The sequence below is a fragment of the Salvia hispanica genome, chromosome 2 (assembly GCF_029641045.1).
Source record: "Salvia hispanica isolate PSC_SH4W2 chromosome 2, Shi_PSC_v1, whole genome shotgun sequence".
Classification (NCBI taxonomy): Eukaryota; Viridiplantae; Streptophyta; class Magnoliopsida; order Lamiales; family Lamiaceae; genus Salvia; species Salvia hispanica.
Genome location: NC_142693.1, coordinates 18191378 through 18207963, shown reverse-complemented (window position 1 = coordinate 18207963; position 16586 = coordinate 18191378). Strand labels below are relative to the sequence as shown.

The 16586-nt window shown below is 34.0% G+C and overlaps 3 pseudogenes across 1 annotated transcript; all 3 read left to right on the top strand.

Annotated features, from left to right (window-relative positions):
* The first annotated feature begins 6088 nt into the window (after positions 1-6088).
* On the top strand, positions 6089-8261 carry LOC125202721 (exo-alpha-bergamotene synthase-like; annotated as a pseudogene). Its single transcript, XR_016135923.1, has 6 exons — positions 6089-6219; positions 6305-6560; positions 6649-7024; positions 7103-7321; positions 7392-7530; positions 7623-8261. The product of XR_016135923.1 is annotated as an exo-alpha-bergamotene synthase-like (transcript).
* A 1031-nt stretch (positions 8262-9292) lies between these two features.
* Positions 9293-10999, top strand: LOC125202724 (exo-alpha-bergamotene synthase-like; annotated as a pseudogene).
* Positions 11000-13878: 2879 nt separating this feature from the next.
* On the top strand, positions 13879-16150 carry LOC125202723 (exo-alpha-bergamotene synthase-like; annotated as a pseudogene).
* Positions 16151-16586: the final 436 nt, after the last annotated feature.

Below are 16586 nucleotides of genomic sequence, written 5' to 3'. Positions count from 1 at the left end.
TAATTAAGGAGATAGTTTATACTTTTAAGGAATAGAGAAAATAGTTTATACTTTCCGGAGAGAATAGTATTTAATTTATATAATGCGCCATAGAAATAGTGTTCGATGATTCTTCCAACGACATTGAAATAAAGAAAAAGATTGTTAAGTGGATGCTATGTTTTTGAACCCCACATCATAAAGTTGTTTTTCCAATCTACATGACTAAATAATGTAAGTGTTATTATTTGAAAATGAAACTCACTGTGAGGAATAGTTTTAGAAGAAATTAAAACGTTTGCATCGTATATCTCTAATATATTAGTACTCCATTATGTTTCATTATTAATGCAACGTTTTATTAATATCATTTAAAATAATACATTTCCTAAAATATAAATCACATTATTTCTATTTTTCAATCTTTTACTTTATTTTTTCTTTACTTAACTTATTAAACAATACTTACTAAATAAAATCTTTGTTCAAAACCAAATATTTCATATTTATTTATTCATTTATTTATTTATTTATTTATTTTTATCAAATATTTCATATAGCGTGCTTTTGTTTCTTCTTGAAGTTTTTCTCGTTACTTATTCAAATGATTATCGTTACGTTCACATGTGAATATATGTTCACATTTCTTAAATTTGCCGCAATGTCTTTATACAGTTGATGTAAGGAAATTGATCTCCACAAAAATTAATCTCAATACAAAATCCAGACCAAATCCTCACCATTAGATTTTGCAATCTAATGATCAATAATTAAATAAAAACATGAAGAATTATTATAAAACAATTTTAGGTCATATTATAAAATTCGAGTTTGAAGTTATATTATGATCATTTTTATGTCATCCTTACTATAATGACCTAAAAATAAGCTACCCATGACCTACAAATGCCCTTTGTATACTTGGTTCTGTATTTTTGTATTAAGAATGAGTTTGCATAGATCAAAACCCGTTGATGTAATATATATATTTTGTGCATTTAACAAGTTAATGAAATATGGGAGCTTAATATTATTTCTGATCTTCATTCTAATGATTTTATGTGATGGATTGCAGTAAAATATCTATCTAGTTGATGCATTACTTTTGAGTACATATTTTAAAAAGAATAATATTAAAATTTATACGATGAGAGAATAAAATATGAATACCAAACATAGGAGGCATAAATAACATTATTCGAATTTACTAAATTTATAAAATCCGAACATTCTAAATTTAAAATCATAAATATTGAAAAGAGAGACAAGTTGGACCAGACAATAAAATATTGAGAATCCTGCAAGCTTCTCGCTTATCTTAATCCTTAAACTAGTACTAATTTATAAGGCCATGTTTTATTTGATTGAGGGAATACGATATTTATTGTTTTTTCGACCAGATCATCAATAAACTTAGAATGCATGACAATTGACATAACATGATTTGAATTTACTAAATTTATAAAATCCGAACATATAGATTTATAAATCATAAATATTGAAAAGAGACAAATTGGAGCAGACAATAAAATATTGAGAATCCTGCAAGCTTTATCACTTTGTCTAAAACTAGTCAAATACAGGCTACGTTTTATTTGATTGAGGGAAAACGATATGTTTTTTCGACCAGGTCATCGATAATATACTACTCTTCTAAAATTCTAGTTAGCCCTTGTTTAATTCATGGTTACGAATTCAATTTTACAATACAACAATTTTCTGAGATGCCTCGAAAATACAATCAATTTCATAACTGCATGACATAATAAATTACATACATATCATATGCGTGTTATCTAGACGTAGAAAAGTTATTTTTTGTTCTTGTTTTTTTCTTACTCTATTATGCAATTTAAATAATGACTAAAGTACAAAATTATTTTTTTGAATATTGTTATGCAATATTTTCGATTGGATCTAAGGATAATCGCCGCACATCACAAAAAAGTTGACAGCTTACCAAGTTTTGATCTTTACATACAAAACTTATCATTCTCTTGAGTTTGAGACAATCAGTTCGTTCTAACATCGATTAGGTGGCATGCACCATATACATAGTTTAGGATTAGATATATGATAGGGACCTAATATTCTATTTTATTCCGAAAGGGAGCTGATATTCTCTCCGTATATGTATTTAGTTTATTTATGTTTTAGTATTATTTAGTTATTATGATTTTATTTACTTTCCATAGTGGTTAGGATTTGATTTGCTTTTGATTTGTTTTCCTAGTTTATAGAGATCTTTTTGTACCACACATATTATAAATATGTGTGGAGTCTTTTATTATTATCAAGTAGAATGAAGAATTAAATTATTAATCTCGTTCTCTCCATCGGTTCTCCCTCTTGGAGAAACTGCCAATCTCCCCAAATCTCTACAAAGTCACGTTGTTTTCCTCTTCTTCAATATTTTCTCTTCCATAGGAATTAACCTCACGTTAATTCCTATCAAATTGGTGCTTTCATTAGGTTCTCATCCTCCTATTGATTTCTACCACCATGTCCGTCTTGCTGTCATACTCTCCTCCAGACTCTCCTCCTCGATTTTCTGGCGTTAACCCCGTGAGATGGATTTTGGATATTCAAGAATATTTTGATTATCACTTGTTTTCTGATGCTGACCGTCTATTTTTTGTGAGGTTGTTTTTTGACCATCCAGCATCCGAATGGCTCCACGAGTATCGACGCTCGAATCCTAATTGCTCATGGCAAGAATTTCTAGATTCTGTTTATCATAATTTTGATGAGGATGCCATTTATTTCCCCGAGACGAATAAACTTCTGAACAAAATTATAGAGGGAGTGGCATATTTAGCTAAAAAGGAGGCTATGGCTAAAAAGGAGGCCACATCTGATTATGTCATCAAGCCTGTTGCAACAAAGAATGATGAGTCAACAACAAATATCAAGTTTGATCCCATCATCGAAGAGATGGTAAAAATTGATGACGAATCGCCTCAAAAGCTGGATGCGTCAATGGTTTTGGTGGAAACCAAATTTCCTCCAAAATCCCGTAGCCCAAAAATCAATGTTGTCATCATTGGTTATGTCACTGAAGTCGCGGAAGAGATCTCATGTCCAAAGACGGAATCTCCATCACTCGTTGCGGTCCTAAACGATATAATTATTTTTGCAGGCGAAGATCCAAACAAAGTCAATGATATAATTATTTTTGCAGGCGAAGATCCAAACAAAGACAACGAGATGGAAGATTATTTTTCTGACTTCCACCTTGAGGGCATGGTGGTTTTCAACGGTGGGAGAGTTGATAGGGACCTAATATTCTATTTTATTCCGAAAGGGAGCTGATATTCTCTCCGTATATGTATTTAGTTTATTTATGTTTTAGTATTATTTAGTTATTATGATTTTATTTACTTTCCATAGTGGTTAGGATTTGATTTGCTTTTGATTTGTTTTCCTAGTTTATAGAGATCTTTTTGTACCACACATATTATAAATATGTGTGGAGTCTTTTATTATTATCAAGCAGAATGAAGAATTAAATTATTAATCTCGTTCTCTCCATCGGTTCTCCCTCTTGGAGAAACCGCCAATCTCCCCAAATCTCTACAAAGTCACGTTGTTTTCCTCTTCTTCAATATTTTCTCTTCCATAGGAATTAACCTCACGTTAATTCCCATCAATATATTACCAGAAAAACACAATCACTTGGACCTCAGTATATTATATGTCGACCAATAACCAAGATGATAAGTTTAGATTTCGAAAATGTATTGTGTGTTACTATAAATCATACGCACATCTCTACACCAAAATACATTAACTTTAAAAGTACATTTGAATAAATATTCAGAGAAATGTGTTTGACTTTTACTAAAGGAAGAATAAAGTAGGAAATGATAAAGGCAAGAGATGAAGAGAGAATAAAGTATGAGAGTAAAGTAAGTGAGACGAAATGCGTTGACTTTTACTAAAAAGGGAAATGACTCCACTACTACGAAATATACCAAAATGGAAAATGACTCTACTACTATGGAACAGGAGTAGTTTTTTTCACAAATTGAATACCAATCCAAATGATACGATCGCAATCTCCAATGATATATGGATTGGAGCACTCGAGGACACGAAGAGTGAGGAGGCCGAACCGGCCCAACCGCCGGAACCCAAGAGATGATGGCCTTGGCGCCAAACGCGCCCGCTAGATAGATATCAAGACTAGAAACCACGGCGGAACACAAGCCGATCGCCAATCTTCGGATGTCGATCAATCGTTGGGAGCAGCTTCCTAACACAAAAACTAAATAGAAAATGCATGTGTTGGCAATTGAAACTAATTAAAAAATACTTACAACTATCGCTTATCGGTGTATAAAGAGAACTAAAATCACTATATAAGTCTCATGGACCCCTCCTCGTATAAAGAGAACTGAAATCACAATATAAGTCTTATGAGCGCTCCTCCTATCACTCGTTGGTTTTAGGATGGAACCCATGAATGTCTATTAGAATTGCCGAAGTTTTGTGTTAGGAAGCTTCTGTTCGTCCGTCTACTCATTGGACTAATTTTTCTCTTCCTAACACAAACAACATTAAGTGAGCATTGAACGAGTGGTGGTACTCAAATATATAAAGTGCTCGTACAAGGTATGTACCATATCATTTTTCTATATAATTATTCGCAATTGTCAAGTTTGTATGCAAAATCAGTAGCATCGTTTTCTCCCATACTTATAACCCTAGTATATATTAACGCTAGTAGTCAGGCAAAAATGTCTTTATTGTTAATTTCAGCTAGAATTTGAATCTACAATATAAGAGTATAAGAATATGACATTTTTCATAACTCTATTTTTGCCATTGATTTACTAATCACGTGAATATGTATATGAATAACGTGAAGAGTACGCGTGACTATTTTGTCATTTCATATATATATATATATATGGTTTTGATCTATATATATATATATATATAGAGTAGTGATATATATATATATATATATATATATATATATATATATATATATATATATATATATATATATATATATATATATATATAGGGATGTATTCAAATACTTTTCATATCTTTTGTCCTTTTTCCTTCTTAATCCTAGTCCCACGATTTTGTCATCTGACGGTTAGATTAATGCCACGTGTCATTTAATAATGCACATTTTCATTCTAATAATGCACAACGGCTAATAATGCAACATTATAGACTAATAATGCATTGATCACAACCATCCAATTCAAGGATCCAAGGGCTGAGATTAAGAAGGAAATAGGACACTTAAGGTGCAAAGGAGCCTAACGCACCCTATATATATATATATATATATATATATATATATATATATATATATATATATATATATATATATATATAAAAAGACTATCAACAGTATTAAGAAACATTGAAGAATCGATTCATGCAATCGAGAATTGATACGTGCAATGTTATCCATATCCTTTGGCGAAATTAGGAAAGGCAGAGGCGGCGGGTTGTTCAACAGTTAATTAATATGTATAATGCGAAGATTACACATGAATAAGCACAGTGTGTATGTCATTTCATAAGACACTCAATAGTATAAGAAACTTCTAAGATTTAATTTTGATAGAAATTTATAGAGTTTCATCTTAAAATTAACTGGTGATAGAAGGAGTGATTCATGTGACATATATAATGGTGAGATATTGTTATATTCCTACCTCAAATCCTTCAAGGTGAAATTTGGAGGGGTTGGACTTTTTCGTATTGGATTAGACCAGCCATTTATTCAACTAACCCAAATTTATAGTTTGGTAAGTGATTTTTCCAATTTCAGTCCAAATATTCCGTTAGGTCAGTTACATTTACCACAATAGAAATTCTTAGGATTCTATCCTAACACCAATTGGTGATAAAACCCTATAAATTTAAGTTTTCTCTTCCTAAAACCAAGTCGACGAATCAATGAAACTTATATAGTGGTATCAGTTCTCTATTTTATATTATTACAGTACGTCTTTATTTACTATGTGTTTCAATTGACAGCCCATGCAATCTTATCTTCTTATGAGTGGTACTAGTATCACTATAGTCTATATATACCCCATCCAACTCAACTAATCATATCAAGGCAAATCTCATTACTCATTATTAAACCAGCTTGTTAAGATCGAGATATATTGATCAATCATGGAGAAGGTGATTAGGAGGTCAGCAAACTACGTAGCCAGTATCTGGGACAACGAATACATTCAGTCGTTTGCAAGTCCATACACGGTAAAACTAGAATCATTTATTACATTTCATGCACGAACAAATTGAACTAGTTTAATTCTCAATGTGTTGAACATTAATCATGCAGGGGGAGAAGTACGTTGGCGAAGCTGAGAAGCTGAAAGATCTGGTGAGAATACTGATCCACCAGACTGAACAAGAGCTCGACCAGCTGCACCTTATCGACAACGTGACGAGACTAGGCCTATCTGGCCACTTCAAGGACCAGATAGCTAAAATGTTGGACAAGATTTATGAGGCACAAGAATGGTTAGAAAAGGACTTGCATTTCACATCTCTCAAATTCAGACTTCTCAGACAGCATGGTTATCATGTTCCTCAAGGTTATTTATACTAATTAATAACAATATTTTCTTAACTAAAATAACTAACTAACTAACTAACTAATTCTTAACTGATTTGTTGGTGCAGAGGTTTTCTCTAGTTTGATGGATGAGGAAGGAAGTTTCAAGGCATGTCTGTGTGAAGACGTGAGAGGGCTCGTATCTCTGTATGAAGCTTCGTATTTAAGCATGGAAGGGGAGAGCCTAATGGATTTAGCCAAAGATTTCTCACTGAATCATCTTACTCAAATGCTTGACCAAATCACAGAGCCGCATCTAAAGGAGCAAGTTAGGCATGCTTTGGAGGTTCCTCTGCACTGGAGATTGCAGAGGCTAGAAGCCAGGTGATTCATACAAGCTTACGAGAATACAACCGAAGCAAACCTTACCCTGGTGGAGCTGGCTAAGTTGGACTATAACATGTTACAAGCAACATACCAGCAAGAGCTCAAGCGACTGTCAAGGTAAATTAGTTAGTAGTACTAGTTTTTTACTTTTTAGTAAGATTAAAAGCATTCATTGTTGGTGAGTTGTAATTTCAGTTGGTATAAAGAGACTGGTCTCCCGGAAAAGCTAGGATTTGTTAGGCACCGGTTGGCAGAGAGCTTCTACTGGGCTCTGGGATTCGTTCCAGAGCATCATCTTGGATATTCAAGGGAGATGTCGAGCAAGATGACTGTTATGATTACCATTATAGACGACATATACGACGTATATGGAACCTTGGAAGAACTTGAATTGTTCACTCACACAATCGAGAGGTTGGTTTGATTGCTTCATTTATTCACATATATCAATGTCAATTGCAACCACTAATGCTACTATCTTCAGGTGGGATATTAACTCACTGGACAGCCTTCCAGAATATATGAAGATTTGCTTCTTAGCTCTCTTCAATTTTGTGAATGAATTGGCTTATCATATACTCAGAGACCAAGGATTCAATGTTATCTCAAATCTGAGGAATCTGGTAAAAACATATGTAACTATTATATCTATATATACTGTGATTATGATAATTTCTTGAGGAAGTTTGGTAGTAATGTTTGTTTATTGTTTCAGTGGGCAGAACTGTGTAGAACTTACTACTTAGAAGCAACATGGTTTCACAGTGGTTATGTTCCAACCACAAATGAGTACCTAAATACAGCTTGGATTTCCATTTCCGGTCCTGTAGATCTTTTTTATGGTTACTTCACCACAAATCCTATCAACCAGAAGGAATTGAAGAGCTTAGAACAATATCCCGGTATCATTCGCTGGCCATCCACAGTTCTTCGTCTGGCTGATGACTTGGGAACTTCATCTGTAAGAAAACAATATATGTAGTATAGCCTATATGTATCTTAAGCCTTCTACGTTTGAATATAGTAGTATGTTCTTAAACAGGATGAAATGAAACGAGGGGATGTTCCGAAGTCAATCCAGTGCTACATGAAGGAAACAGGATGCTCTGAGGAGGATGCTCGCAAACATATAATGCAGCTGATAGACACGGCACTGAAGCGAATGAACAAAGAGATATTGATGGAGAATCCCATAAAGAATTTCAGGGACACTGCCATGAATCTTGGACGGATCTCACTCTGCATGTATCAACATGGAGATGGCTACGGCCTTCCCCATTCCGAAACCAAGAAAAATTTGATGTCCCTTGTCGTTCAGCCCTTTTCGATGCCTTGAATTCCTACACAGCAGCTATAAACATATATATATATATATGTTGTATTTCAATAAGTATGAATCCTTATGCCTTGGTTTAGGGAACTGGTTGTTGTTTCATGTCACAGTACATGCTTCTTAATATGTACTATCCGACATAATGTATAATTATCAAGTGTGGTTTCTCTCTTCGCATAAATAAAACAAGTGTGGTTTTTATGTAATCAGCTCATGCACTCGGCTTCATTCGATATTATCGATCATTTGATCTTCGTAGATACATTGACATCTCTCCTTTTATAAACTCACACTACTCTTGAGTGTTATTTTTAGTTAGTTGATGCATTCATCTTAGCCTATTGCATATGCATTTTTCTTACAAATGGTTGCCGGAAAGTTGGTTTGAACTTGTAGGCTTAGGGTCCAAAGTAATTTAATATGTTGTGCAATTGCTATATTTATATTTGTATAAGACAATTAATTAACAAACTTGTATGAAATGTTCACAACTAACATAATGGAAGAAAATTGTGAAGCTCAAAGTCTTTGCAAGTAAATAAAGCATCCCAAATAAAAATTTATTGATACGCCATGGCTCGTAGAGCTCTAATCAATGATGAGGATTGTTGGAAACATATGAAACACTTTTAGTCTTTCTATGGAGTTATTTTGTCATTTTGGTACATTCTATAATAGTGGAGTCATTTCTCTAATTACTAAAAGTCACCACATTTCTTCTCACTACTTTTCCCTCTCTCCTACTTTATTCTCTCTACTTTTCTCTCTCTCTTACTTTATTACTCCATTTTTTTATTTAATACATTACACATTTTTTTTTAATTCACCGTACTGGAAAGAAATGTTTCTACTACTATGGAACGAAAGTAGTACTATATATTAGTGAGACTCATATTCCATTAACTTATTCAACTCATTTTTTTAATATTTTTAAAAATTTGTGCCCAAATTAAATTGAATTAATTATTTTCAGATTCCTCATTTTAGCTCTATTTAACTCGTTGTTTTCTGATTAATTATTTTCAGCTTATTAGAATCCAAATCTATTGCTCATGGAGAAAGTGATTAGGAGGTCTGCAAACTAACAAGCTAGTGTTTGGGGTGACGATTACATTCAGTCCCTTGCAAGTCCATACACGGTAAAACTAGAATCATTAATCACAGTTCATGCACCAACACATTGAATGTATTGAATATTCATGCAGGGGGAGAACTGCATTCGCGAAGCTGAGAGGCTGAAAGATCTGGTGAGAATACTGATCCACGAAACTGAACAAGAGCTCGATCAGCTTCACCTCATCGACAATGTGACGAGACTAGGTCTATCTGGCCACTTCAAGGACCAGAAAGCTAAAATGTTGGACAACATTTATGAGGCTCGAGAGTGGCAAGAAAAGGACTTGCATTTCACATCTCTTAAATTCAGACTTCTCAGACAGCATGCTTATCATGTTCCTCAAGGTTAATTCTAACTCATTGGAATGAAACTAAACTAATGAATATCAATATTTTCTTAACTAACTGACTAATCCTTAACGGATTTGTTGGTGCAGAGGTTATCTGTAGTTTGATGGATGAGGAAGGGAATTTCAAGGCATGTCTGTGTGAAGATGTGAGAGGGCTCGTATATCTGTATGAAGCTTCGTATTTAAGTATGGAAGGGGAGAGCATAATGGATTTAGCCAAAGATTTTTAACTGACTCACCTTACTCGAAGGCTTGACCAAATCACAGAGCCGCGTCTAAAGGAGCAAGTGAGGCATGCTTTGGAGGTTCCTCTGCACTGGAGTTTGCAGAAGCTAGAAGCCAGGTGGTTCGTACAAGCGTACGAGAATATGTCTGGTGGAGCTGTCTAAGTTGGAGTACATTATGGTACAAGCAACGTACCAGAAAGAGCTCAAGCGACTGTCAAGGTAAAGTTAGTACTAGGTTTTACTTTTTACTAAGAGTGGAAGCCTTCATTGTGGGTGAGTTACAATTTCAGTTGGTATAAAGAGACTGGTCTGCCGGAAAAGCTAGGATTTGTTAGGCATCGGTTGGCAGAGAGCTTCTTGTGGGCTATGGGATTCGTTCCGGAGTCTCATCTTGGATATTCAAGGGAGACTTTGAGCAAGATGGTTGTTATGGTTACATTATAGACGACATATACGACGTATATGGAACCTTGGAAGAACTTGAATTGTTCACTCACACAATTGAGAGGTTAGTTTGATTGCTTCATTTATTCACATATATCATCACTGTCAATTGCAACCACTAATGCTGCTATCTTCAGGTGGGATATTAACTCACTGGACAGCCTTCCAGAATATACGAAGATTTGCTTCTTAGCTCTCTTCAATTCTGTCAATGAATTTGCTTATCATATACTCAGAGACCAGGGATTCAATGTTATCTCAAATCTGAGGAATCTGGTAAAAACATTTGTATATGTTATCTATATACTGTGATTATGATAATGTCTTGAGGAAGTTTGGTAGTAATATTTGTTTGTTGTTTCAGTGGGCAGAACTGTGTAGAGCTTACTACTTAGAAGTAACATGGCTTTACAGTGGTCATGTCCCAACCACAAATGAGTACCTAAATACAGCATGGATTTCCGTTGCCGGTCCTCTAATTCTTTTTTGTGGTTACTTCACCACAAATACTATCAAAATGAAGGAATTGATGATCTTAGAGAAATATCCCGGTATCATTCGCTGGCCAGCCACAGTTCTTCGTCTGGCCGATGACTTGGGAACTTCATCTATAAGAAATTGAGAAATGAGTAAAATGAATTGTATTAGAAAATTGAATAATGGTTTACAAGAATGAAATATACTTCTTAGAGCAACTCCAAAGGAAGAAGATAAATGAAAACAGTATATCATGTTTATACCTTCTCAAAAAGTGCAATATACCTTTCTAAAAATCAATCAATTCCAAGGATAAAAAGTACTCCCTCCGTCTCCGATTAAGAGTCACACTTTTCCATTTCGGTCCGTCCCAATTAAGAGTCACACTTCAATTTTACCATAAATAGTAAGTAGGTCCCACATTCCACTAACTCAATTCACTCACATTTTATTATAAAACAAATATAAAAAAATGGGTCTCACATTCCACTAATTTTTTCAACTAACTTTTCTTTATATTTCTTAAAACTCGTGTCCGGTTAAAGTGTGACTCTTAATCGGGGACGGAGGGAGTATAAAACTAATACTTTAAAAGTAGAACTCACATGCTACCAACTTTTTAACCCACTTTCTATTTCATTTCTTAAAGCCCGTGCCCAGTCAAACTGTGACAAAATTTGGAGAACGGAGGAAGTATCTTTTTATTTAATACACTACACACATTTTTCTTAATTCTCCCTGCCGGAAAGAAAATTCTCCACTATTATGGAATAAAGGGAGTATATATTAGTGAGATTCATATTCCATTAACTTATTCAACTCATTTTTTTTTATATTTTTTAAAATTTGTGCCTAAATTAAATAGGACTCATATTATGGGACTGATATAGTATTTTACAACTACACTGATTGACTCTACAATATGGGAAAATGACTACCAGGAGTACTCTTCATAGCTATTTTATGCCATTAATTTACTATTCGCACGGGTTCAATATGTAGTAGAATATGTATTTATTTCCGTTGGCGGGTGTAGGGCAGGATGTTTGATATGTATAGTATAATGTGAAGACTACACATAATGATCACAATTAATGTGCATGTCATTTCATATGACTATCAACAGTGTAAGAAGTATCGAAGAATTAATGCTTTTAGAAATTTATAGGTTTCTATCCTAAAATGAATTAGTCATTAGAAGAGTGCCTCATGATACTTCTATAGTGGTGATTTTAGTCCTCTCTTTTCACCAATGTGCGATCTTATAACATTCTTCTTTCAAATTCCTTAGGTTGAAGTTTGGAGGGGATAGAATTTTTTTTATTGGATTAGACCAACAATCTATTGAACTAGCCCAAAATTAAAGTCTAGATTTACAGACCAGTCAATTTTTTTAACCAAAATTTGGCTCGTAGTCGACTGCTTGCTCTGATACCATATAAAAATGACTAAAGTCCAATTTGGTCCTTTACATTTACTCTAAAAAAACTTTAAAATTTATAAATATTTTTTTACCTATAATAAAAATTAAATTTGTAAATATTTATAAATTTTAATTTAGTTTAATTTTTATTATTGATAAAAATATATTTTATGAATTTTAATACTTGAATATTTTATTATTTTTTATTAAAATAGATTATAAATTTTCATACTACTATTTTTTATTATATGTATAAAATATTTTATGAATATTAATATATTTTGATATAAGTAAAATATACTCTTACCGTCCACGAAAAATAGACCACATTAGTTATTATTGGTTGTCCACGAAAAATAGAGCAAGTTTGAAAATGGACCACACATTTGCTACCTAACACAATTAAACACTACTAATAATATGGACCTCACGTTCCACTAACACTACTTATCTCTTACTTTACCAATTCCATATTAAAACTCGTGTCATTCACAATGTGGTCTATTTTTCATGGACGGAGGAAGCATTTTATAAAGTTAATATTGAATTAATTAGGTTAATCGGTTAATTAGATTTATAATTAAGTCACTAATTTGGTCAAATCACGTTTGACAGTTAAATTTAATGAAAATGTTAACTTTGGACCAAAACATATTTTTTGGAACAAAAAGTTACAAATTTAACTTAAAAAACCAAAAAAATTTAAAGGACTAAATTTAGACTTTAATCTATAAAAATTAATAGAATTTCATCCAGAAACTATAAGTGCTAAAAGTAGTGGCCCATTAAACTTATCCTAAAACTAACTATTGGTCTAAGTTCTAAGAGTTATGGTCCATTAAACTTATCCTAAAACTAACTATTGGTCTAAGTTCTAAGAGTTATGGCCCATTAAACTTATCCTAGTTTCAATTCTTTCTTTTATATAGGCACCTAATATTATGTAATTTTTAAAAAGTTGAATTTTTCCTATAAACTTTTAAATTGACAAATAATATTATAAACTTTATCCCGAATTTGTTATTTCCCATCAATGGAAAAGTTTCGGCACATAATATCATTTTTTACGTAATTTCTCGACAACAACTTCGAGAGTTTCAAGATTTTCAATCTTTGAAAATAGTTTTTCTTGAAGCACACCCTCCAAATTTATTCATCAATCTATTAATATAGCCGGAATTTTTTCACTGATGAGAAATAACAAAGCCAGGGTAAAGTTGGTAATATTATTTGTCAATTTCAAAGTTAATGGGAAAAACTCAACTTTTTGAAAATTCCATGATATTAGGTGTCAATATCCATTTTATTTATGATTCAATCGACAACCCTTGCGATCTTATTCAGTGGTCTTCGTATCCATATGGTCTATATATACCCCCTCCAGCTAAACTAGGACTAATATCAAGTCAAATCTCATCACTCGTTTCCAAACAATGTACGGCGTTTGTCTGAGCTAACCTGGTAGTACAATATGTAAACTGGTTTTCAACTCTTTCACATGCATGCCTATGCTTTGATATAGCTTCATCATTTTAGCTCTATTTAACTCGTTGTTTCCTGATTAATTATTTTCAGCTTGTTAGAATCCAAATCTATTGCTCATGGAGAAAGTGATTAGGAGGTCTGCAAACTACCAAGCCAGTATCTGGGACGACGATTACATTCAGTCGTTCGCAAGTCCATACACGGTAAAACTAAAATCATTATTCACATTTCATGCACGAACACATTGAATGTATTTTACACAATGTATTGAACATTCATGCAGGGAGAAAAGTACGTTCGCGAAGCTGAGAAGCTGAAAGATCAGGTGAAAATACTGATCCACGAAACTGAAGATGAGCTCGACCAGCTTCACCTTATCGACAATGTGATGAGACTAGGTCTATATGGCCACTTCAAGGACCAGATAGCTAAAATGCTAGACAAAATATATGAGGCACAAGAATGGAAAGAAAAGGACTTGCATTTCACATCTCTCAAATTCAGACTTCTCAGACAGCATGGTTGTCATGTTCCTCAAGGTTATAATAAAGTGCATTTGAATGAAACTAAACTAATGAATATCAATATTTTCTTAACTAACTAACTAATCCTTAACTGATTTGTTGGTGCAGCGGTTTTCTGTAGTTTGATGGACGAGGAAGGAAGTTTCAAGGCATGTCTGTGTGAAGATGTGAGAGGGCTAATATCTCTGTACGAAGCTTCGTATTTAAGCGTGGAGGGGGAAAGCATAATGGATTTAGCTAAAGATTTTTCACTGACTCACCTTACTCGAAGGCTTGACCAAATCACAGAGTCGCATCTAAAGGAGCAAGTGAGGCATGCTTTGGAGGTTCCTCTACACTGGAGTTTGCAGAAGCTAGAAGCCAGGTGGTTCATACAAGTGTACGAGAATTCATCTGAAGCAAACCTTACTCTGGTGGAACTGGCTAAACTGGAATATAACATGGTACAAGCAACGTACCAGAAAGAGCTCAAGCGACTGTCAAGGTAAAGCAAGTGCTAGTTTATACTTTTTTGTAACATTGGAAGCATTCATTGTTGGTGAGTTACAATTTCAGTTGGTATAAAGAGACTGGTCTCCCGGAAAAGCTGGGATTTGTTAGGCACCGGTTGGCAGAGTGTTTTATGTGGGCTCTGGGATTAGCTCCGGAGCCTCATCTTGGATATGTAAGGGAGATTTTGACCAAGATGCTTGTTATGGTTACCATTATAGACGACATATACGACGTATATGGAACCTCGGAAGAACTTCAATTGTTCACTCACACAATTGAGAGGTTTGATTGCTTAATTCATTTATACATTTAACATACATAAGTCTTTATCAATTGCTACCATTCACATAAATGCCACTACCTTCAGGTGGGATATTAATTCACTGGACAGCCTTCCAGAATACATGAAGATTTGCTTCTTAGCTCTCTTCAATTCTGTGAATGAATTTTCTTATCATATACTCAGAGACCAAGGTTTCAATATTATCTCAAATCTGAGGAATCTGGTAAAAACATGTGTATATGTTATTTATATACTATAATGTCTTGAGGAAGTTTGGTAGTAATGTTTGTTTGTTGTTTCAGTGGGCAGAGCTGTGTAGAGCTTACTACTTAGAAGCAACATGGTTTCACAGTGGTTATGTCCCAACCACAGATGAGTACCTAAATACAGCTTGGATCTCCGTTGCCGGTCCTCTAATTCTTTTTTGTTGTTACTTCAACACAAATCCTATCAAAATGAAGGAATTGAATAGCTTAGAGCAATATCCCGGTATCATTCGTTGGCCAGCCACAGTTGTTCGTCTGGCCGATGACTTGGGAACTTCATCTGTAAGAAAACTATGTATTATAGCCTATATGTATCTTAAGCCTCAACACATCTATGTTTGAATATAGTAGTATGTTCTTAAACAGGATGAAATGAAACGGGGGGATGTCCCGAAATCAATCCAGTGCTACATGAAGGAAACAGAATGCTCTGAGGAGGATGCTCGCAAGCATATAAAGCAGTCGATAGACACGGCACTGAAGCTAATGAACAAAGAGATATTGATGGAGAATCCCATAAATAATTTCGGGCAGACTGCAATGAATGTTGGACGAATATCACTCTGCATGTATCAGCATGGAGATGGCTTCGGCCTTCCCCATTTTGAAACCAAGAAAAATTGGTGTCCCTCGTCGTTCAGCCCATTCCCATGCCTTGAATTCCTATGCCGCAGCTTTAAACATATGTTGTATTTCAATAAGTGGAGTCCCTATGCCTTGATCTCAACTCATCAGATATGAGTTCTGATCAAGAAGACTAGTTTCTGTTTGTTTCCTCATTAAGTTTCATGTCACAACATGCTTCTTAATTTGTATCCATCATTATGTATAATTATCAAGTGTGGTTTCTCTCTTTGCATAAACAAAACAAGTGATTTTATATAATTATCAAGAAAAAGGTGGAAAATTGGCATGGTAATTGAGATAGCCAACCTAACTGTGCTTCTTCCACAGTCATTTTTCATCTCTTTAAAGTAAATGATTGCAAATCCTTCCTTGTGACCCTTCCATATAAACCTCATCTTTAATTAACCATGTAGAAGACATTTGTGGCTTCAACTTGATATGGATGTCATTCCTTGTGTGATACAATTGAAAACAATGCTCTAAAGATATTTCTCTTTGCTACTAGAGAAAATGTCTCAAAGTAATCCACTCGATATATCTCAGTATAGTCTTTTTCCCATAAGTCATTCTTTGTACCTTTCTATCGATCCAGTTGATCTTCTTTTAATGGTGAAGACACCTTGACATTCAAC